Source organism: Kogia breviceps, chromosome 7, assembly GCF_026419965.1.
Source record: "Kogia breviceps isolate mKogBre1 chromosome 7, mKogBre1 haplotype 1, whole genome shotgun sequence".
Taxonomy (NCBI): domain Eukaryota; kingdom Metazoa; phylum Chordata; class Mammalia; order Artiodactyla; family Physeteridae; genus Kogia; species Kogia breviceps.
Window position 1 is genome coordinate 97,658,997 of NC_081316.1, and position 22,922 is coordinate 97,681,918.

The window sequence follows — 22,922 nt, forward strand, 5'->3', positions numbered from 1 at the left end:
ATCAGGGAAATGCAAATAAAACCACAATGAGCTACCACTTCATACCTGTCAGAATGGCTATTATCAAAAAGACAAGAAATAACATGTTAGCAAAGATGTGGAGAAAAGGGAGCTCTCATACACTGTTTGTGGGAATGCAGCTTGGTGCAGTCACTATGGAGAACAGTATGGAGGTTCCTTAAAAAACTAAAAATAGAACCACCATATGACCCAGCAATCCCACACTACTGGGTATTTATCTGAAGAAAATGAGAACATTAATTCGAAAACATATGTGCACTCCTGTATTCACTGCAGCATTATTTTCAATAGCCAATATATGGATACAACCTAAGTGTCCATCAATGAATGAATGGACAAAGAAGATGTGGCTTTATACATACATATATATAATGGAATACTATTCAGCCATAAAAAGAATGAAATCTTGCCATTTGCAACAACATGGATGGACCTTGAGGGCATTATGCTAATTGAAATAAGTCAGAGAAAGACAAATACCATATGACCTCACTTACATGTGAAATTTAAACAACAAAAACAAGTTGATAGATACAGAGAACAGATTGGTGATTGCCAGAGGTGCAAGGGGGGTAGGTGACAGAAATGGGACAAATGGGTAAAGCGGGTCAAAATGTACAAAATTCCAGTTATAAAATAATTAAGTCATGGGGATGTAATGTACAGCATAGTGACAGTAGTTAATAGCACTGTATTGAATATTTCAAAGTTGCGAAGAGAGTAGAGCTCTTAAAAGTCCTCATCACAAGAAAAAAAGTTTGTAACTATGTGTGGTGACGGATGTTAACTAGACTTATTGTGGTGATCATTTCACAGTATATACAAATATTGAATCATTATGTTGTACCCCTGAAACTAATGTTGTAAAATTTTAAAAAGTTGTTTTTTTGCGGTACATGGGCCTCTCACTGTTGTGGCCTCTCCTGTCGTGGAGCACAGGCTCCAGACGTGCAGGCCCAGCAGCCATGGCTCACAGGCCCAGCCGCTCCCCGGCATGTGGGATCCTCCCAGACCGGGGCATGAACCCGTGTCCCCTGCATCGGCAGGCGGACTCTCAACCACTGCGCCACCAGGAAAGCCCTAAAAAAAAAGTTTTTAAAATTAAATAATAATGTCAATTATACCTCAATAAATTTTTTTTTACAAAAGATCATCCTAGCAGCAGGTGGAGAAAAGATTCCAGTGGGGAACAAGAGGGAGTGGTCAGGGTGTAGGAGAGAGAGAGCTGTTTGCTTGGACATGGATTGTGGTGATGAAGCAGAAGGAAAGTAGAAAGTATTCAGAGCTACTTAGTGGGTGAAATTGTCCACCAAATGATTAAATGACTTTGGAGGTTTAGGGACAGGAAGATTCCTCAATTCCTAATTTCCATAGGTGCATTGAAGATGCCATTCATTCACATAATGCATGTATAATCTTCAAAAAGGTTATATATAAGACACCTTCAACATTACTTACCTTTGGAGCAATCATTAAATATTTGAATAATATCCAAACTACTAGGATTTCTATAATTTATTTACTATTCCTCTGGTGCAGAACATTGTGATTTTCCCTTATAAGTATTTCTTAATGAACATCACTGCACATTTTCTATTTTTACAGTGCTCCTGACAGATGCTGAAGTAGGATTATAGGACCAAAGAGTCAAAATGCTTTTGTGACTCTTTATACCACTACCAAAGTGCTTCTCAAAATGGCTGTAGCAATATTACTCATGCCAGAAATGTACAAGACTGCCAGTGGGCATCCTTGGAAGACTAAATATTATTATTTTGAGTATTTTTATTTTCTGAATTTAATACTTGCAAGGTACATGTTTAGAATTGTGGGCGGCTATTTTTTCTTCTAAGAATTTTTGTTTTCTCTTCTTAAAAAAAATGCTACATTTCTTTGATAAGTGAAGTTTGAACACTTTCCCATACGTCCATTTACTAATTATATGTTGTATTTTGGCAATTGTACATTTTATAAATTTATAAATCAATGCCTCAGAGTTTTTCATTGGAATGTGGCATGTTTAATAAAAATATGAACTATGTTTCTTATTTGTTTAGTTATTTCCTCCAGGTGTCTTCTATTCTGATTAAATTTTGAATGTTGAGCCATATAAACCTCATTCTGAGTAGAGTAGAGTAAAACAAAATTCATCTGTAGTTTATGCTAATATTTGTCTCCTGAAGACAATGAGAAATGAAATGTGGATAGTGGTTATATATAGATACGTGAAAGGGCAAGATTTTGAGGAAATCCAGTGGCTTTTTTTTTTTTTTTTTTTTTCCGGTACACGGGCCTCTCACTGCTGTGGCCTCTCCCGTTGTGGAGCACAGGCTCCGGACGCACAGGCCCAGAGGCCATGGCTCATGGGCCCAGCCGCTCTGCGGCATATGGGATCCTCCTGGACTGGGGCACAAACCTGTGTCCCCTGCATTGGCAGGCGGACTCTCAACCACTGAGCCACCAGGGAAGCCCTCCAGTGGCTTTTAAAGCAGAAGTATTCCAAGGTTGTCAGGGAAGTGGGTGAACATGTACAGCCAAGAGTGAGAAAATTCAAGGGTAAGGTAGTAAAAAATGGCATTGTGTTTACGTATTACTAAGTAAACATAAATAGTTCTGGCCCTTGAAGTAAGGATAACCCAGGAAGGGAAACTATGAATGACATAAAAGTCTACTCTAGGTATTACTCTAGGCATCAGTAATTTACCGCCTTAAACTTAATATACCCATAAGCCCTGTGCACTATAAAATACAGTCTGTACACTTATAATGGTTGACTGAGCTTCTTGTACTAAAAGGAGCACACCAATTGTAAAACCAGTGGTTTAGACTCATTTATTTACTTAAAAAATAAAACATCAAATTAGCTCAACGTTAGCAAAAAAGAAAAATAAAAACCCTGAACATAAAGCAGGGGTATCTTGATGTGTGAAACTTAAAAAGACAGTATTTTAAGTTTCAGCTAGCCTTAGTCTGAGAGAGATAACAGTTGCTTGCAAATGGAGTTGAACCTAGTTCATGGCCAGCCTGTACAGTGCTCTTCCTCATCTATTTTGGTTTGTTATATATTCAGCCAGTCATTTAGAGCACACAGTTCACTTTATACCCAAGAGAATAACCTCAAGGTTACAAAGGACATACAACATACATATAGACATATCACCAGTACACAGATTATTTGCTTCATTAGTGCAGCTTGACTCAACATATCACAAGGGACTGCTGTCTATACATGTAATTTGTTCTAACTTGACTAAACTAAATCAGGTCTTTTCTCACTGGGCCGTAGTCCCAGCCCTCTGCTCCAAGTCAAAATGCTCTTTCTTCATTCACAGGAATCTTAGTCTGCTGTGTGCTGTCTTTTTCCATTCTAGCACCTGCTGAATGAGTCTGTCCTCTGAGGTTCCTCCTTCTATGTTAAATTTCTTTTCTTTGTTTTCCATCTTTGAGTAATGAACCCATCTCCCCATCTTCCTTGTACTCCCCCACTGTGCCCTTGCTGACCTTTGCTACTCACTTTTCTTTGTCCACCTTTTTCTGAGCAGGTCTCTGTCCTCATCTCGATTTTGATGACTAATTATGTACTAACCATTGAGAATGTGCTCAGTAAATGATACACAGTTGTCTCTTTATCTTCCAGTCTTTGGCCCCACTTGTCTGCTCCCTGAGAACCAAATTCTGGCCTGTTCTTGAGCTGCCATCAGATAGTAGAAAGAGCACCGAATGAGGGTCAGGTTCTAGCTGGTGATCTTGGCCAAATATTTAACTCTCTTGGCTTTGTTTTTCTCACCTGTGAAAGAGAGTTAAAGACATGGTAGGTTGCTTACAAAGCAGGCATCCATGGTTCCTTTCATGGCAGAAGGTATACTCCTTCGTGGAGTGACTTTGTCCCTCCTCTGCCCCCTTGAATCTGGGCTGGCCTCGTGCTTGCTTAGATCAATTGAAAATGATAAAGTGAAATTGTGAGGCTTCTGAGCCTAGGCGTCAAGAAGCCTTGCAGCTTCTGCCCTCTCCCTCTCGTAATCTTGATTCTCTGGTCTGAAGAAGCCCGGGCTAGCCTCCTGGAGGATGTGTTCATGTGCAGAGGAGGACCCAGTGGAGTGCTATCACCAATTGCCAGAGATGTGAGTGAAGCTTTCTTAGACCATCCAGATGCCATCCAGCTGCCAGACAACTGAAGCCAAATGAGTGATCCCAGGCAAGACTAGGAGAGCCACCCAGTTGAGCCCAGACCAAACGGCCCTTAGAATTGTGAGCTAATAAATTGAAGTCATTTTAAGCCTTTAGGCTTTGGGATGGTTTGTAATGCACAATTTTTAAAAATGGACACAGATGAGATTATCTGGAAGATATCTTCTGGTCCAAAATGTATGGTCAGGACTTCCCTGGTGGTGCAGTGGTTAAAGAATCCACCTGCCAATGCAGGGGACATGGGTTCGATCCCTGGTCTGGGAAGATCCCACATGCCACGGAGCAACTAAGCCTGTGTGCCACAGCTACTGAGCCTGCACTCCAGAGCCTGTGAGCCACAGCTACTGAGCCTGCATGCCACAACTACTGAAGCCCGCGCACCTAGAGCCCGTGCTCCGCAACAAGAGAAGCCACTGCAATGAGAAGCCTGTGCACCGCAATGAAGAGTAGCCCCTGCTTGCTGCAACTAGAGAGAAAGCCCGCATGCAGCAATGAAGACCCAACACAGCCAAAAATAAATAAATAAACAAAATGTATGGTCAAAGGACTCATCATTCTCACATCAGAATTAAATCATTGAGAAATCTTATAAAAACTGAAAAGGGGCTTAAAGCAAAATCAGGTCAATCTCCCTGTCTTCAGGTGAAATAATAGCAATAACAAATAATAAGGGAAGATGCTATATATTGAGCACCCACCCTCTCCCAGGATTCTGCAGTCATAATCCTCACAATGCTGCACAGGTATTGCTGTCCTCATTTACAGAGGCCAGTAGGCTGTAGCTGGAGAACTGGGATGGGAACTCATGCCTCATTCGAAAGTCCATGTCCTCATGACCTATCTCACTGTCTCTGGGTACTATTAACCCCATTAATAAACAATGCAATTGATAAAAGCTCAAAGTGATTTTTGCCAATTAAAAAGGTGACAATAAATGAGTATTCAAATGTAATTGAGAACAGTCAGACAAATGTTGAAAGCAAACAAATTCCCCAGACCAGAAAATAGGAATTACAGTTTCCATTTTCTTGTCAGAAAAATCTCAAGTTTCTCAAAATTGTTCCCTTATCATCTCCTCTTGCCAAGGGCATCAATTCCTCTTTTGGCTGTTCTCACCTCCCTTTCATCTCCTCAATGCACATTTTTTTCTCCACTTTTCTTATTTCCTTGGTTTCTGTACACTTATCAGTTTGCTTAGCTGACCTTCCGGTACATGACCCATCTTATTACACCTTATTCTGCCTTCCAGGCAGCTAAGCATCCTGGTGTCTATCAGCTGTCTACTCTTGGCTTCAAGGACCTCTTGCCAAATAGTCCCCAAATCCCCCACCCTATCCTAGTCTCACAGGTTCAGTCATCAGTAAATCCTAGAATGAATTGTTCAATTACACTGAGTCCTGTAAAGTGGATTTGTCATTTGAATTGTAGGAGATCAAAGCAGCATTAAAGTTTTCTTCCCACACAGGAATTCAAACACATTTTTGTTTTATATTGCCTAGCAACCACAACACACAGAAAAGCACAAATGAGTGCACGGGCTGGGAACTGTGTCCAAGTCGAAGCGTAAACACTGAGTTAGTGTCATAGCAGACACAGGATCAGTCTGTCCAAGCAAGGACCTTTCAAACCCTGAAATCCCAAGGAAACTCACCATCTTGGGAAAGTGTTGCCCCTTTGTTTTCCTGCTCCAGAAAGGTGATACTTCCAGGTCCAGATTTCTCATCACTCATGCTCTAGGGAAAGCTTTAGGACAACTACTGTGAGTTCTCAGCCAGGAAGAGGCAAAGTAAAGAATGCAAAAACCCTTGTTCAGTGGTTGTAACAGCAGCTTTACAATCCAGGGCCTGGCCTCTCCTCTCCCTGTTTGCTCTTCTGAAAAGATTGTATTTTGACAGCCATGGCCCCTGATATCAGAGGCTATTTTTTGGCTCAGTCCATAGCCAAGACTCAGAAATGGCAGAGATTAGAAAAAAGCAAGCAGGTGTATTGAAAAAATGTGTTCTTTTGATCACAGTAAAGTTAAACCATAGAAGGAAGTCTAGAGGAAGGGAAGCTCAGATAAGGAAAAGTGATGCAAGCAGGAGATAACAAAAACAAAGAGTAGCAGGAAATAATGGCACCAGCATTCAAGCCAAGCTAGATGATAAAGCCCATTTAACCTCCCTGAATGCCTGTGATTGAACCAACCTAAAATAAAAGACAACCTTTTCTATATTAAAAAAATTGACCTGTGTTATCTTCTTGAATGCTTACTCTCATGTGACATAAAGTCACAACAAAAGGAAAAAATAATCTAAGTAACATGAAGGATGTATACTTCCTGTACTGGTTCAGATCACAGCGAGTCATTTCTTACCGATTAATCACTCTAAGGAAGGTGCCATAGAAAAGATGAGCTGTACACACCAAGGCCAAACTAAGAGTTTAAGTACCAGCCCCTCATCTGGCCTCAGGGCTTTCTGTTTTCTTAGGTTTGTCTTATTTCTTTCTTAATCTATTTATACCTTTTACCCAAACCACCTGGGAAAACATCCATTGTCACCTCTATATTTGCCAAACTGTACTGAATTGCTTGTCATGCTGCTGTTGGTTCCACTCTCTGTCAGCTCCTTGAGGACAGGTATTGTGTCTCATTTCTCTTGGTGCCCCAGGGCCTAGCATGGTCTCTGACCCAGGATCAATCGATACATATTTGCTCAACTTCTAGGGTAATGAATGAGTTCTACATTCACCCCTATGAAGCAACTCAGTCAGTATTTGACATAAGTGAGAGAGGTGACCCTGCACACACAAAAAGTCATGTATGTGAAACGTAATTTCTCCATAGGAATAATACTGGAAAGCTAGTCATAACTAAGATTTATATGATGCTAATTCTAGACCAGGCATGATTACTTATATTAATTAATTTAATCTTTACAAGAACTCTGTGAGGTAGATACTTTTATTTCATTCTATCAATGAGGAAATTAAAATACTGAGAGGGTAAATTAATGTCAGACTGACTGGTTTGAATGCTGTCCCTGATCTTTTTATTAACTGTGTGATTTAAACCTCTCTGTGTCTCTGTTTTGTCATCTGTAAAGTAGGGATAAGGGTAATAACAATACCTCATGGGGTTTTTGTGAGGATTAAGTGAGTTAATACGTGTAAGGCCCATATACCTGTTCTGGCACAAATGAAATGCTAAGTGAGTGTGATCTGCAAAATGACAGAACAGGCAGTAAAGGGGTGGATGTATGGAGAGTGGGGAATGGAACTTGTGTATCACCTTCTTCAACAGAGGTAGATGGCAGGCAGTAAAGAGAATTACCCTTAGGCTTTTCCTTTTCCTGTAGAGAAACTCAAAAGCAACAATTATTTATCATGGGCCACCAACCCCTCTTGGATCTCCAAGTTGCACTTAAATTAATAGCAGGATTGTGAGAAAACCAAACCTTGCCTTGCAGATTCCACAAACACAGACTAAATGCCATGCTCAAGACAGCGGTGGGGGGCTGGGGGTTGGGGGGCGCTGGGTAAGACTTATTGATGTCACTGGACTGGCCCCCACGCTGCACTGAATGCATTGGCTGATGCCAGGGTTTGGGCCACGGTTTGCTAAGAATATTGCACCGATTTTAGTAGAAGGTCTAAAGAACATTTACTATTTTAAACTCTTTTAAGGCAAACATACATGAACTGAGAAGAACTTACACTTTTACTTATCTTAAACCTGATTCAAGTCTAACTTCAGAAAGTAACTATTCACTCATTTATTCAACTAATATTTTTTGAGTAGGTATTACGTTCCAGGCACTGTTCTGGAAGCTTGGAATATAAAAGTGCACAAAAGAGACAGCTCCAAGCCTTCCTGGAATTTGTAGTCTAGCAAGTAGCAGTATTTCCATGGCCACCTCCGTGGCCCAAGCCACCACCATCTCTCACCTGGACAAACACCAGAATTCCCTACTTCTCTGCCTGCTTCCACTCTGACCTCCCTTCCATCCAGGCTCCACACAGCAGCCAGAGTGACATTTTAAAAAAGTTAGTTACATTATGCATTCCACTCCCCTGCTTAAATCTCTTCAGGAGCTGCCAATCATGCTTAGAAGTCCAAACTCCATTGGTCTTCAAGTCTATACAGAATCTGGCTCTCTGCCTTTTCTGTCACTTTTCTCATACTCCTCTCCCCACCACTCAGCACTTGGCCTTCCTTCTGTTCCTCCAGCAAGCGAAGCTGGTTCCACTGGGCTTTGCACTTGCTGTTTTCTCCACCTGGAATGCTCTTCCCTATTTGTCTCAAGGCCATTCCTTTGCATCATTTAGGCCATAGCTAAAATGTCACATCCTTAGAGAGGTCTTCCATGACCCTCCAAAACTACAGTAACTTTCTATCAAACTAATTGGTTTACTTTTCTTAATCTCATTTATCATCACATGAAATCATCTTCTTCATTTATTTACCTTTTTATTGATTAAAATATAATCCATAAGAGCAAAGACCTTGCCTGCCCTGTATTTTGGAATGATGTCTGATATAGAGTAGGGGATCAGTAAGCCCTTGATGAACAAATGAATAAGAATTTGGGAAACTCTTCTCTATGGACCAGAACTTCTTCATCTATAATTTGAAGGATTTGAACTAGATGTTCTCAAGGGTGCTTTCCTGCATTTTATCATGCTATGATTGCTTTTGCTATTATTTCAAGAGGTATACCCTAATATTTCAAGACATGGTGAACAAATCCATATTTAACTCTGTCTGAGAGTTCATAAGATTCCAACTGTCTCACTTGGGCCTCTGTATTTCAGGGGCCCAATAATTCTATAACAAAATCAGTACCTGGGGTGAAATGAAGTAATGCCAGCAGTACAAATGCTTGTCTCTACTCCAAATTATGTAACTTACTTATGGAAACTTCACACATATAAAAGATATTTTACTGGCAATACTGTTGTTATGCATTATTACTTACTATCATTTTAACTTTCAGATTCTAGTATCTAAATTTTTCTTTCTCAATAACAAAAAAAAATTGTGATCACTTTATCAAAAAATCTCAATGGCTCTTTGGAAAAAAGTCCTAAATGAAGCTTTGTTACACAATAAAAATGATAATGTAACATCAGAGGCTATTACGTACTTCACATGAATATGTCTCAGTGCATCAAGAAGAGGTAAGGAATTGTACGCAATCTGTAAACAATCAACCATTTCTCAAAAATGAGAAGAAATGTCAGTTGTAATGAAGTAGTAATGCCAGGTGTATTTTACAGAAGAAAAGTGGAAATGAAAAGAACTGTTCACTTGGTATTGTAGATGGGTGTGGTCTATTCTTTATTAACAATGACATTAAATTTTAAAAGTCATTATTTGGTATTGAATCACTTTGGTTTTGTTTGCAAAAATGTTTGTTTTCTTTCAGGTAGGATGTGATGAAGTAATGTATAGCATAGAAAAATAATCTGGAGATCTGATTCTCTCCATCTTGTTTCATTTTGTAAATTCTGGCCCCTTTACTGATATCCAAAAATAGGACTCAATTAAACCATAGAGGTAATGAATTAAACATGGTGGTAGGTCTGTTTGAAAGACATGGACCGCTTTTCTAGCATACGGGCAGTCCATGATGTGTTGGCAGCCTATTCCACTAGCAAAATAGTCATGGGTATTTGCTATGCTTTGGGTTATGTGATGCAAAATTTTTCACATTCCTGACCCTAATCAACTAAACCAAGGATTCATGATTGACCCAAAAGCTAAACATGAGCAAGAATGCTGCCTACTCAGCATCACTAATTATTAGAGAAATGTAAACCAAAACTACAATGAGGTATCACCTCACAATGGTTAGAACGGACATCATCAGAAAATCTATAAACAACAAATGCTGGAGAGGGCATGGAGAAAAGGGAACCCTCTTGCACTGTTGGTGGGAATGTAAATTGATACAGCCACCATGGAGTACAGTACGGAGGTTCCTTAAAAAACTAAAAGTAGGATTATCATATGACCCAGCAATCCCACTACTGGGCATATACTCAGAGAAAACCATAATTCAAAAAGACGCATACACCCCAATGTTCATTGCAGCACTATTTACAATAGCCAGGTCATGGAAGCAACCTAAATGCCCATCGACAGATGAATGGGTAAAGAAGATGTGTGGTACATATATACAATGGAATATTACTCAGCCATAAAAAGGAATGAAGTTGGGTCATTTGTGGAGATGTGGATGGACCTAGAGACTGTCATACAGAGTGAAGTAAGTCAGAAAGAGAAAAACAAATATCGTACATTAATGCATGTATGTGGAATCTAGAAAAATGGTACTGGTTTGCAAGGCAGAAATAGAGACACAGATGTAGAGAACAAATGTATGGACACCGAGGGGGGGTGGGGATGGTGGTGGTGGGATGAATTGGGAGATTGGGATTGACATATATACACAAATATGTATAAAATAGATAACTAATAAAAACCTGCTGTATAAAAAAATAAAATAAAATTCAAAAAATAAAATAATATTCAAAAAAAAGAATGCTGCCTAACTGATGTGCTCTATTTTAGAGAGTGATTAACAACTTAATCATATCTTTCCTCTTGATATGCCTTGAAATCATTATGACAAGTAAGACACACTAAAGTGACACAGTGGCTGAGAGACACATTGAGAAGGCATTAAGCAGTACCAGAAGTAGAAGCCATGAGGCAACAAGAGTCTGGAATAGGCAGAAAGGAAAGTTGCAAGAAGAAAATCAACCATGGCCATGGAAGTGAATAGGGAAAAGCAGAGCAAAGTAGTTGAGCCACAAGTCTGGTAGATTACCAGCCTGGCTGATTGGCACCAGAATGTTGCCATGTTGTGATCACTGTTCTCATTCCCAGGGACTGGTTGTGCAAGCTGAGGCTGTTGTTTCCTTACTTACCCATTGCAGACTTACAATAGAGTGCCACCCATCACTTGAGGTAAACTAGAGTATGTTCCTTGTCATCTGAAAGGGCATAATGAAAACAGCCAGCCATAGCTACATGTAGAAATCTGTTTACAAGGGAATTCTTCAGGGTTGGGACAGGAAATTTCTAATGTCAACAAAACTGACTTTGATTTGCTATTGTACAATTTTTAAGTTCATTGTTTTTCTAATTACTAAAGTGAAGTTACACTCAGTACAGAAGACTTGAAAATTGCAGAAAAGCTTGAAAAAAAAAGTCACTCATAATCCCCACAACCAGAGATACTGCTGTGTGTTCCTATGTCCACAGAGCATTTTAAAGCAGGGGTAACAGGATGTTACACTGGGACCCAGCCTGTCTCAGTTTTAGCTGAGGCATGAAAGCAAGTGATTCCACATACTCAATTGAATTGTGAGAAGACCAGTAAGGAGAATTTGCTTGGTAGGATTCATAAAAACAACCCCCCCCCAAAAAAAAAGAAAGTCAAAGACTTTATCTTATGTTTTCTTCTACATTCACAGTTTCCAGTCTTATGTGTAAGCCTTTTGAGTTGATATTTGTGTATGCGGTAAGGCAAGGGTCCAATATCATTCTTTTGTATGTGGATATCCAGTTTTCCCAACATCATTTGTTGAACAGATTATCCTTTGTACTTCGTGTATTCTTGGCACCCTTGTCAAAGATCAGTTGACATTGGGACTTCCCTGGTGGTCCAGTGCATAAGACTCCATGCTCCCAGTGCAGGGGGCCCAGGTTCGATCCCTGGTTGGGGAACTAAATGCCTCACGCATGCTGCAACTAAGAAGCCCATATGACGCAACTTGGAGCCTGGTGCAGCCAAAATAAATAAATAAATATATTTTTTAAAAAGATCAGTTGACATATATGTATGGATTTATTTCTGGGCTCTCTGTTCTGTTCCATTGGTCTATATATCTATCGTTACACCAGTATCATATTGTTTTAATTACTGTAGCTCTGTAATATATTTTGACATAAGGACGTGTGATGTGATTTCATGGATGTGACATCAAAAGCATAGGCAACAAAAGCAAAAGTAGACAAGAGGGACTATATCTACTAAAAAGCTTCTGCACAGCAAAGGAAACAACCAGTAGGGTGTAAAAGAAAACTATGGAATAGAAGAAAATATGTGCAAACTATATTTCTGATAAAGGGTTAATTTCTAAGATATACAAGGAACTCATACAACTCAATAGCAAAAAACCTAATAACCTAATTTAAAGATGGGCTAAAGGACTTGAATAGACATTTCTCCAAAGAAGGCATACAAATGACCTATAGATATATAAAAAGATGCTCAGTGTCAACAATCATCAGGCAAATGCAAATTAAAACCACAATGAGATATCACCTCACACCTGTTAGGATGGCCATTGTAGTAGTAATAATAATAATAATAATAGACAAGTGTTGGCAAGGATGTAGAGAAATTGGGACCCTTGTGCACTGTTGACGGAAATCCAAAATGGTGCAGTTATTATGGAAAACAGTTATTTGAGGTTCCTCAAAAAATTAAAAATAGAATTACCATATGATCTAGCAATCCACTTCTGGGTATTTATCCTAAGTAATTGAAATCAGAGTCTAGAAAAGATATTAGCACTCCCTTGTTCACTGCACCATTATGAATAATGGCCAAGATGTAGAAACAATCTAAATGCCCATCAATAGATGAACTGGTGAAAGAAAATGTGGTATATACATATAATAGAATATTATTCAGCTGTAAAAAAGAAGGAAATCCTGCAATATGCAACATGGATGAACCTTGAGGACATTATGACAAATGAAATAAGCCAATCACAGAAGGACAAATAATACATGATTCCACTTATATGAGGTTTCTAAAATAGTCAAACTCATAAAAGCAAAGAATATATTGATGGTTGCCAGAGGTTGGGGGAGGGAGAAATGAGGAGTTGCTAATTAACAGGTATAAAATTTCATTTATTCATGAATGAATAAGTTCTAGAGATCTGCTGTACAACACTGTGCCTGTAGATAACAATACTGTCCTGTGCACTGAAAAATCTGTTAAGAGGGTGGATCTCATGGTAGGATAACAAGTCCACTTACCCACATTGGTTCAGAAGAGCAGAGACACAGAAAGCCTTTTTTTACAGAGGGGCTTCAACAGTATCACTGAAAGAGCTTAATATATGACCGTTAGAGTTTTGGGGAAAGGACAACTGGTGTCTAACTCCTGCCTAAGAAGCATAAGTTTGAGAAACTGGGGCCAGCCAGCCTAGAGTGAGGGAAGTAAGGGGAGACTGAAGGGAGATTGCTCAGCTGGCAGTCAGTCCGCACTTCCAGAGTTTCTCATGCATGAACAGTTCTACGCATTTCCCATGGACAAGACATGGGCCACAGGAGAGGCTGAGGGGCGGGGTGAGGTTCTTTTAGTTCATGTCCACGATAGCTGGCTCAAGAGGCAAAGAAAGCTTAATAGAAAGGCTATGAGTGAATCACAAGATTCCTAGGGACATGGAGGGGTTGGCAGAGAGCAGGGGAGGGCACATCATGGTATCAAGAGAGCTGCAAAACAGAGGCTGAAAACCCCACCTGAGCACACAAGAGGCAAATTTAAACATCTACCCGGCCTCAGAGACTGTGAAGCCACCTTACAGCCACCCCAGTCAAGAAAGAGCTTCCTAACATACACCCCCACCCCCACCCAAACATGTACCTCTCCTCCCCTCCATCCTCCACTTCAACTCTGGAATGGTCAAGAACCACCTTCAAGGGGATGGAGAGTAGAGGCTGATGGGGAAAAGGTAGGATCAAGCCCCTCCTCACTCTTACAAGCTTCTCACTGCCGCAGACTGTGGCCGTGTGAGGGGAAATGGCTGCTGCTCTGAATGACACTGGAATTAATCAGGGACTGGACAATCTAATTATTGTATTGAATTGAGACAGTGGTTTTGTGTCTTCAAGTGACCAAAGGATGTTTACTACCTGAGAGTGAGCAGAAAAGTCATGGGACAGCCCATGTTTTTATCCAGTGGCATTTAAAGGCAAAACTAAAGGTGCTTTCTGATTATATCCCATGAGTCCTGATTTCTCAACATGCCAGTTATACATGTATTCATTTTTCAAAATGTTTTTAAACTATAAATACTGTTTTGCAGCTAACATTTCCCACTTAGCATTATATTAAGAATACTGTACTACATCAATATCCTTTTACCATTGTGTCTTTGTGCCATAGGATATGTACCTACTCCCCTAACACTAGATACATGAGTCATTTCTAATTTTTCACAGCCATAATGTTGAAATGAACATAGTTCCAGCCTAGCATTGTGCACCTCTCTGATTAGCTTCTTAGGATAAATTTTCTTGAAGTAGAATTGCCAGAAAGAATGACCATGTTTTAATGACTGATGAAATACATTGACAAATTGCTCTGTGGAAAGCTTACATCAAATTTTTCTCCAACCAGCAGATTCTACATGGGTGCCAATTTTCCCATATCCTTGCCAACAGTAGTTATTACTGTTATTACTAATCTTGATAATCTAATATCTAATAAAAATAATTTTTTCATTAAAAATTTTCTTTTATTACTGGAGAGGTTGAACATTATTTCATATGTTTATAGGCTATGTGCCATTTTTTAAATGACTTACCTGCTCAACACCTTTGCTTATGATTTTAACCCAGGTGTCACTGAAAATATTAGTTCTTTGAATCTCAAGGCAAAGGCCAAAAGAATGGCAGAGCTGGCAATTCTTGGTATTTGCTTCAAAGTGTAGCTCACAGACCAGTCTGTGGGTTACTAAGTGGGGGCTCAGGTTGGCCACTATGACTTGCCACAGAGCAGTGCTAGATGTTGTCTTCAGAGCACCTAGTTTTCTTGGTTGTTTGCCTCCTATTGCTCTTGCCTCTGTGGAAGTACAAAAAGAGGCATCATGTGGCCCGACCACACAGACACTATTGTCACAGATGCTCTCTGCATTATCTTCATCTTTTCCCACCCAGTTGCCTCAGACTGGCATGGTTGCATAACATCACTATCTGAGCTGACGTAAAGTGGCTGGGCCTGGACGGTGGGGACAATCAGATGGGTTCTAATCCCTTTGTTACTGTGGCTGATCAAACAACATCTATGTGTCTCATTTTCCTCATCTGTAAAACTTCATGACCAGACCCCACACTTACCTGTCTGGACTTGTTTCCCATTACCCTCTCATTTAAACCCTATGTACCAACCATTCCAAACTCTTTGCATGCTCTCTGGGCCTTTTTCCAAGTTTCTCTTTGGTTTGCAATGCCCTTCCTTAAACAGTTTTTGGTCCCATGATTAACTCAGCACTGACAGAGCTAAAGGTTTGAAAAATGTTCGAGTGAAAAAAAAAAGATTCAATTAAACTATAATGAGAATTTAAATTTGTAAGAATGACTTGAAAGCACTAGGAAATTTAAGATATAACGGTAGGAAAAGATACGTACAAAATAGCTGTGATATAACACAGGACATGATAGACCTTTAAAAGAAAAACAGATTCTCTATTCACAACACTTCTGAGTTAGTGCAGACCCCACAGGTTAAGGGCTCAGTCCCAGAAAACTAACTCCACTTCAGACACCAGCCTCAAGTCCAGACTTCTAGGACTTCGACTGACTGGCTGTAAATTGGGTGTTTCCATGACCCCCCTCTTCAGGGTTGACAACTTGTTAGAACAGCTCACAGAATCCAGGTAAATAGTTTACTTATTATTACTAATTTATTACAAAGGATATTTTAAAGGATACAAATAAATGGGCAGATGAAGAGATACGTATCACAAGATCCAGAAGGGTCCTGAGCACGGGAGCTTCCGTCTCCATGGAGTTTAGGATATGCCACTCTCTTGGCACGTAGAGGCATTCTTGTTCACCAACCCAGAAGCTCTCTGAACTTTGTTGTTTATTGTTTTTATGGAGGTTTCATTACGTAGGCCTGACGAATTAAATAACCGGCCACTGGTGATTAAGGCGGGGGTGAAGTTAGGAGGTGGCTAAAATTTCCAGTCCTCTAATCACATGATTGGTTCCTCTGGCAACCAGCCCCCATCCTCCAAGAGTCACTGCATTAATGTAAACTCAGGTGGTTGAAAGGGGCTTATAATGAATAACAAAAGATACTCCTCTTACCCCTCCCACTCAGGATATATTAATGGCTTTAGACGTTCTGTGCCAGGAACCGGGGATGAAGACCAAAACTATATATATTTCTTACTATATCAATCACATAATAGAACACCGAGACTCTTACCAAGCCCAGCCAAGGTCCCACTGACTGTTCCCGGCCTGAACCCCAGCGCCCACAAAACTGCCCCTATGTCCAGCAGAGAAAGCAGCAGCCCCCTGGACACAGGCAGCCCACAGCCCCGGAGACCTCAGCCCCCATCAACAGTTGGGGACCGCCCCCCCAACCACCATACTGGAGTGATTCCAACTCAAAGGACACCCAGAGCCACCATCTGGTATCTGCCAGTTTTTCCAGCTGACCTGTATGCTACCCAGCACCTCCCTCCCCACCTCCCACAATTTATGACATCAAAACACCAGCTTTTCCCCCTTTTCCTTGAGACTCAGGAGGGCCAAAGCAACAGCCTTTTGCTTATTTTCTCTTCCTTTCCAAGGGTTAAAGGAAGGGATACATCCTTATTGTTCAGAGGCACCAACTCTCTCCCCTAAATCAGGCTGAGAAGGAAACAGCCAGCTCTTACCTCCTCCTGGGTGTTTTTCTTTCCCATCCCAGTTTAATTTTTGTTTCCCAACTACCCTCTACCTCTGAAGCCATTTTATGAACTGTCATGTGCCACCTGAGCCTCCAGTAAAAACAAAAACAGGCTTTCCTGTTGAAAAAACAACAAAAAAAAAAAAAAAAAAAAAGAAAAGAAAACTGAGACTCTTGCTTTAAGATTAATTCTGGCTACGGGCTGGGAAAACATTCCTGAAGATGGGTCTTAAAGACAGGGAGATAAGCCTTGTTAGCTCAGAGTCTGAATCCACCATTGTTCCTCACTAGTGATGGTTATCCCCAGTGAATAGTGGAATGGTTTGGAAAGTAGGTACTCTGTGTGTGTGTGTGTGTGTGTGTGTGTGTGTGTGTGTGTGTGTGTGTGTGTGTGTGCACAGAGGGGGGATGCATGCAGGCCATCATTGGCAGAGAGGAATCTGAGCAAGGGAAGCGAAGTAGGAGAGTGAAGAACTTCATTTTGTTCTTGTTTTATTTTAAATGGTCATAGGAAGTTTATACTTGTTGGCCTTGCATCAAGGGAAATTGTCCAAATTTACTCGTGGAGGTCAACCATTATCCATTAATATTTTTAATACTGTCCTGGTCATTGGGTTATAAATAAGAATCCCAGAAACTCTGAAATTCTCTCAATCTTTGGTACATATACACAGAAATTTCAACACTAAGATCATGCAAGTCTTCAGGAGGCTTCCCATGCTCTTATGTAAAGAACAGGGCTTGGAGGGGAAGCCAAAGATTTCTTTTTGTGGCCTCATGCCTATCACTCACACAGCTGGTGACTGCTCCCTGACTCAGCAGATTCAACTGAAAGCCTGAGATATGGAGAAAAGGGCCACATAACCCTTTAAGACACAGTGAATTCCTATTTTATCAAAATTATTTTGTGCTGCTCTGCTACTTATCATTTGCAGAAAATAATATAAACAGCTAGCCTAAATCTCATTCTCTATGTAAAAGATTGCTAAAAATTAGTGAACATTTAGCAGAAGTTATTGAGGGTGAATAGATCTCTGGGGAGGACGAGGGAAACAATTCAGTTGACAGAATGCTCCAGCAAGTCAGCAGTTTTTTCCCACAATAAATAAACACTAGCTCTTTTCCTTAGGACTTTAGTTCCCAATATTGACATGAATAGCCTTCCTGAATTGAAGATTTACATATTCTAACTAGAAATTAAAGTTCAATAAGTGTGTTATGTAGACTTGATTCAATGGAAATGTTAACAAGCCATACTTGGAAGTCATTCTCCCCTTATCCACCTTCCACTTATCCATATCCAACCAACCTTCAAGGCCAGTTTCTTTATGAAGTCTCCTAATTTCAGCTACCATCCATCTTACTCTCATTTCAAAATCTTACTGTCTGTACTACCCATTAGCTACTTAGTCATGTGTAACCTTATAATATTATTTAAATTTTCAATTGTCCACCCAAATAGATTATAAATTTCTTGGGTTCCGCACTTTGCATTTACCATAGAAGTTTGCATATACCGTAGAAGTCTGCATAGCCCATAAAAAAAATAGTAGGTCCTCAAAATATTTGTCAATGATTTCTTATCTTAATAAAGATGAAAATATCACTAATCTTGATCCCCAAACATGTTGGGATTTAAGTACTCTACCATCATGTTAAACTTGGAAAGGTGTACATTTTTCCTTTATCATCGTTCCTACTGAAGATACCATTCTCAGCCTCACTGCTTTGAACCTAGAGGTATGTGTCCAACATATTCAGGCAAATTCTGAAACACCAGGGCCAGTGGTTTGCCAGGGGCTTCATCCTGGTGCACAGCATCTTAGCTGATGGCTGCTGAGTAGCACAAGGTAGAATGAAGGCTTTGCCTCTCTCTTCAGTGACTCTGGACAAGCTTCTGGACAAGATCCCCAATGCCCTAGGCTGGTGGGCAGGGCACACAGAAGAGGGGATCCCCCACTTGCTGAAGGTGAAATACACTTCTACTGAGCCCGGAATGAAGAAAAGGGTGCTGCTGAAGAGCAGCTCTCTGCCACTTCAGAAGGAAACAGCCACTTGAAATGAAATGTCTTGCTTTTTCTTTGGAAGGGGGGAAAAGGTGTTTTAATGATCAGTTGGTCTTAATTTTTTGCTTATAATAGGAGAGAGATAAAGCTCCTGACAGAAGTCCAGAGGTGAAAGGGAGGAAATGAAACCCGCTGCAGTTTCCTCTGGCAGGCAGTTCCTATGAGCCAATCAGTCCCCTCCTCTCCTGTCAGGTGGCTGCTTTCAGCTTCTCCCCAGATGTCCTTTACCAGGCGTCTGGAGTTGGGGAACAAGTTTCAATCTCCCTAGTTAGAATTCTGCTTTGAAATCTGCTTACTCCTCCCTTCACCCCCAATCCCAGTGTCAGGCCTAAAACGAACTTAACTGCTAAGAGATAACATTTACCAAGAGATAACGTAATTTTTAAATGTTTAGAAGTTGATGGAAGGAGGAATTGATGTCCTTTAATATTCATATTACCTCACCTGGGACTCACAAAGTGTAGAGTCCACTTGAATCTACCAGTTTCAGTGTAAACAGTAGGTCAAATACCAAAAACTCATCAAAGCCAGAAACCTAAGTTCATATGAACACTCCTTCCCCCTCCTCCTCCAGCCAGTCAGCCACTAAGTCCTGCTAATTTAACTGTGCAAATATATCTTGAATCTTTCCCCTTCTCTTCATCCCTAGTCAAGGCCCCTAAACATATCTGTCTTCTAATCTGGGCTTCACCCTTCATGCAGAGCCATCCATCTAAGAGGCAAATGTGACACTGTCACTCTGTTGCTAAGCATTTCAATGGCACCTCCTCACCCCAAGTTTGTACCAAGCCGTCTCTTGCAGGTCATTGGCTCTCACTCTGTATTCCAGTGCTAGCCACTGCTAATGATGCTGCAACTCCGTCAGGGTCTTTCACATCTCTGTGACTTATCTCCTCTTGCAAGTCTTCCCTGAGACCACACATGGGGTTAAATGATCTCTGTGTCCCTGTGTGCAACTACCTTATCTCCTGCCACATTATAGTGAATATACTGTTTTCAAATCCATCTCCTTCACTACACTGAGAGATTGTGGAGAGCATTTTAGTAACTCTGGTACTAAGATCATGGTAGGATCTCATCTGTGAATAAATGAGTGTTTGTTACCTAACAGAAGTGTTGTTGAGTCAATATACTGGAAAAAAAATCTACCCTATGGGGCTTTCACTCTCAAGAGGAACACAGAGGTACCCGACTCTGACCCCTGATGCTGTGAGGTGATGTGAGGAGGGTCCTGAGGCAGTGACAGGCTCCCAAGACAGTTGTCTTAATGCTGCAAATGGAGAAGTTTGTCATATCTGGCAGGTCCTAGAGAAAGAGGTGAAATTTCAATGCTACCCCCAACACGTAACTTTGACAGTTGATTGACCTACGATAAAAAAAAACTTCTGATGATGACCTACCTCCCAGGAAGGAAGCCAAAGGAGTGAGTAGTGAGGACCTGGCTTACCTCCCCAAGAGACCCAGGCCCCTGGAGGTGTAGAATCTTCCATCTTTAGGGGTTGCCACCTAGGAGTGCCTTTAGTACCTCAGAGATGAAGCTCAGATGATAAAATTGTAATTTTTTTGCAGCACTGTTTGGAAACTGTGACACTTACAACACTTAGTTGGCTTTTAGACACTTGAAGATTGTTTATAATAAAAAAATTCACATTTGTATCATTTTGTTTCCCTTGAACTCTGCTTAAGGACCTGGGAGGCCCCGAACAAGTGGTTACATGCTGACACAGGGAGGAAGTGAAAAAAGCTGGGGCAGCAGCTGGAGCCAGAGCTCAGCGGAACTGGGCATATAAGGTGCAAGGCAGAGCTAGGTGAGGGGTGGTGCATGTGGCTTTGAAGGTGGAGACAGCTACCCTGGAGGGAATATGTTACTCATAAACCTTTTAAAGTTTTGCCTGGATGGCAGCGGCAAAGCAATTAAACAGCTGTGGACAGACATGACCTAATTTACTGGCCTTTCCTGTTGTCTCTGGTGGAGCCCGTGCTATAGCTTAACCTACAACTAAGAATGTTTGGTGGGGTGTGAGGTTGGAGGTTGCTGAGAATAGGGAAGAAACTGATGTCCTTGAGGAAGAAGAGGCACTAGCAAGCAGGCCAAGTGGAGGGATGGCCAGACCCTCCTGACATACTCCCCCACAGGGAAGGCCATTGTTAGCAGTCCCCTCAGCAAGCCCCAGTGGTTTTTCTACTCTGAGGAGTGAAGTACCCAACACCAGCTACTTCAGGGACAACTTTCAGCAGACAGAGTTCGCATTTGGCCTTCGGTGATCCTGAAGGGGACTGCAAAGTGTAGGCTCAAGTGCAAATGCAGGGATTCAGCAACTCAGACCTGCCCTCAAGTGTGCATGATCCAGAAAGCATGCTTATCTACCTTATAGCATCTGGAAGAAAGGAAGAGGACCACACATAAAATACATGAAGATACTTTAAAAATAGGCCGCAAAAAAGTTCTGCAGTTTAAACACTTAAAAATGAAAAGAAAAACCTTTGTTGCCATCTGGGCTCTGACGCAATTTAAATCAAAATGCTGGCTTTTTAGGGGATTTATTTAAGACCCCTAGGACTTTCCTCAGGCCACCAGGGAGTCTTTGAGGATTCTGTCTGCAGCACTCCTCGGCCCCATGGTCACTCCTGCCTGTATCACAGCAGCACCTCAGGGAGGCTCACTGAGGGTCTGCAGAACAGCAAGTGGTCGGCCTCAGAAAAAGGGGGTCTTGTCGTGAAGCTGTGTCACATGGACAGCACTTGGGTCTCACCTAGACTGTGAGTTTATCTGGTGTGGCTGTAGGGGTGAGGCTGACGGAGATCACAGGGGTCCCAAGCTGACCCCCACACATCATAGCCATCTATGATCACAATTCACACATTCTCTCCACAGTTATTTAACTCCCTTAAAGCTCAGGTATTAACTTCCCTTTGAATCCACACATTTCCACATACGTCCATCACTTAGTGTCTGGATCAGTTCACCCGTAGAGCAACAGGACATGCTGCACAAGTGCCACGGGGCCCAGAGTCCTGGGTTCTAGTCTCACATCCACCCTTGGGCATTACTATGGTCTTGAGGCATTTTGAGAAAAGAGAAAAATAAGGATAATAATATCTCATCTGGGAAAATAAGAAAATAATATCTGCTGTTTCTACTTTAAAGGATATTTGAGAGGATCCAGTGAATATGATAAGCTTTCAACTACTGCCTGCATATATTTAAAAAGTCACCAATCACATATTCCTGAATAATCACAGAATCATCAAAGAAAGAGATCTAATTCCTTTCTTTTTCTTTTGACCAACTTGTAGTGAAACCAGGCTGCTTTACCCTTTCAGAAACTCTTTGGGCTTCCATGTTGTCCTTCTTTAGCTATGTCCTGTTTCCTCACATTGAGCATAACCACTCAACACCCAATATGAAGAACCCATGACTAGAATTTGGTTCAAGGAAGCGAGTTCACAGCCAGGATGTAATCAGCTCCTGGATATTACAGCATTTGTGTTTATGTGTAACCACACGAAGTGGGCAGTAAAACAAAATAAAAACAACAAAAAGTGAAAAGCAATTCTTACAGTTGTCAGACTAAACATCTCCAGGGGCAGAAGATCCTTTTGATCCCGCCAAGAAATTCTGAAGTGGGAAAGTACTAGAAACAAGGTTTTTTACATTTGTGTCAGGCATATCCCTCTCGGACTGTCCTTCACCAGCACTCCAGGATTTCCCTTCCCAAACCACAGGGTTTCCTGAGAAATCAACAGTCCCTCAACTCATGTAAAGGAGTGGCCTATAGGAAAGATGTGATAGGCGAAGTCACAACCCAATGTCCAGGCAACCAAGATGGGATCCCTTACTGCATATTAGGTCATCTGGGAGCTTTAAAAAAACACCCATGCCCAACCTGATCACAGACCAATTTGGCTGGAATGTCAGGGTGGGGCATGGAATCGGGCATTTTGAGAGTTCCCC

The 22,922-nt window shown here is 41.1% G+C and overlaps 1 protein-coding gene across 3 annotated transcripts in view; it reads right to left on the minus strand.

Moving 5' to 3' along the window:
- Nucleotides 1-22,922, minus strand: part of EXPH5 (exophilin 5) — a 72,492-nt gene that overhangs the window by 36,392 nt on the left and 13,178 nt on the right. The window contains exon 1 of one of the 3 annotated variants that reach the window (XM_067038892.1): nucleotides 3,608-3,632. The exons of the other annotated variants lie outside the window; for them this stretch is intronic. The gene's annotated coding sequence lies outside the window, so the exon portion shown is untranslated. Of the gene's footprint in view, nucleotides 1-3,607; nucleotides 3,633-22,922 lie in introns of those variants that run through there. 3 annotated transcript variants of the gene reach the window in all.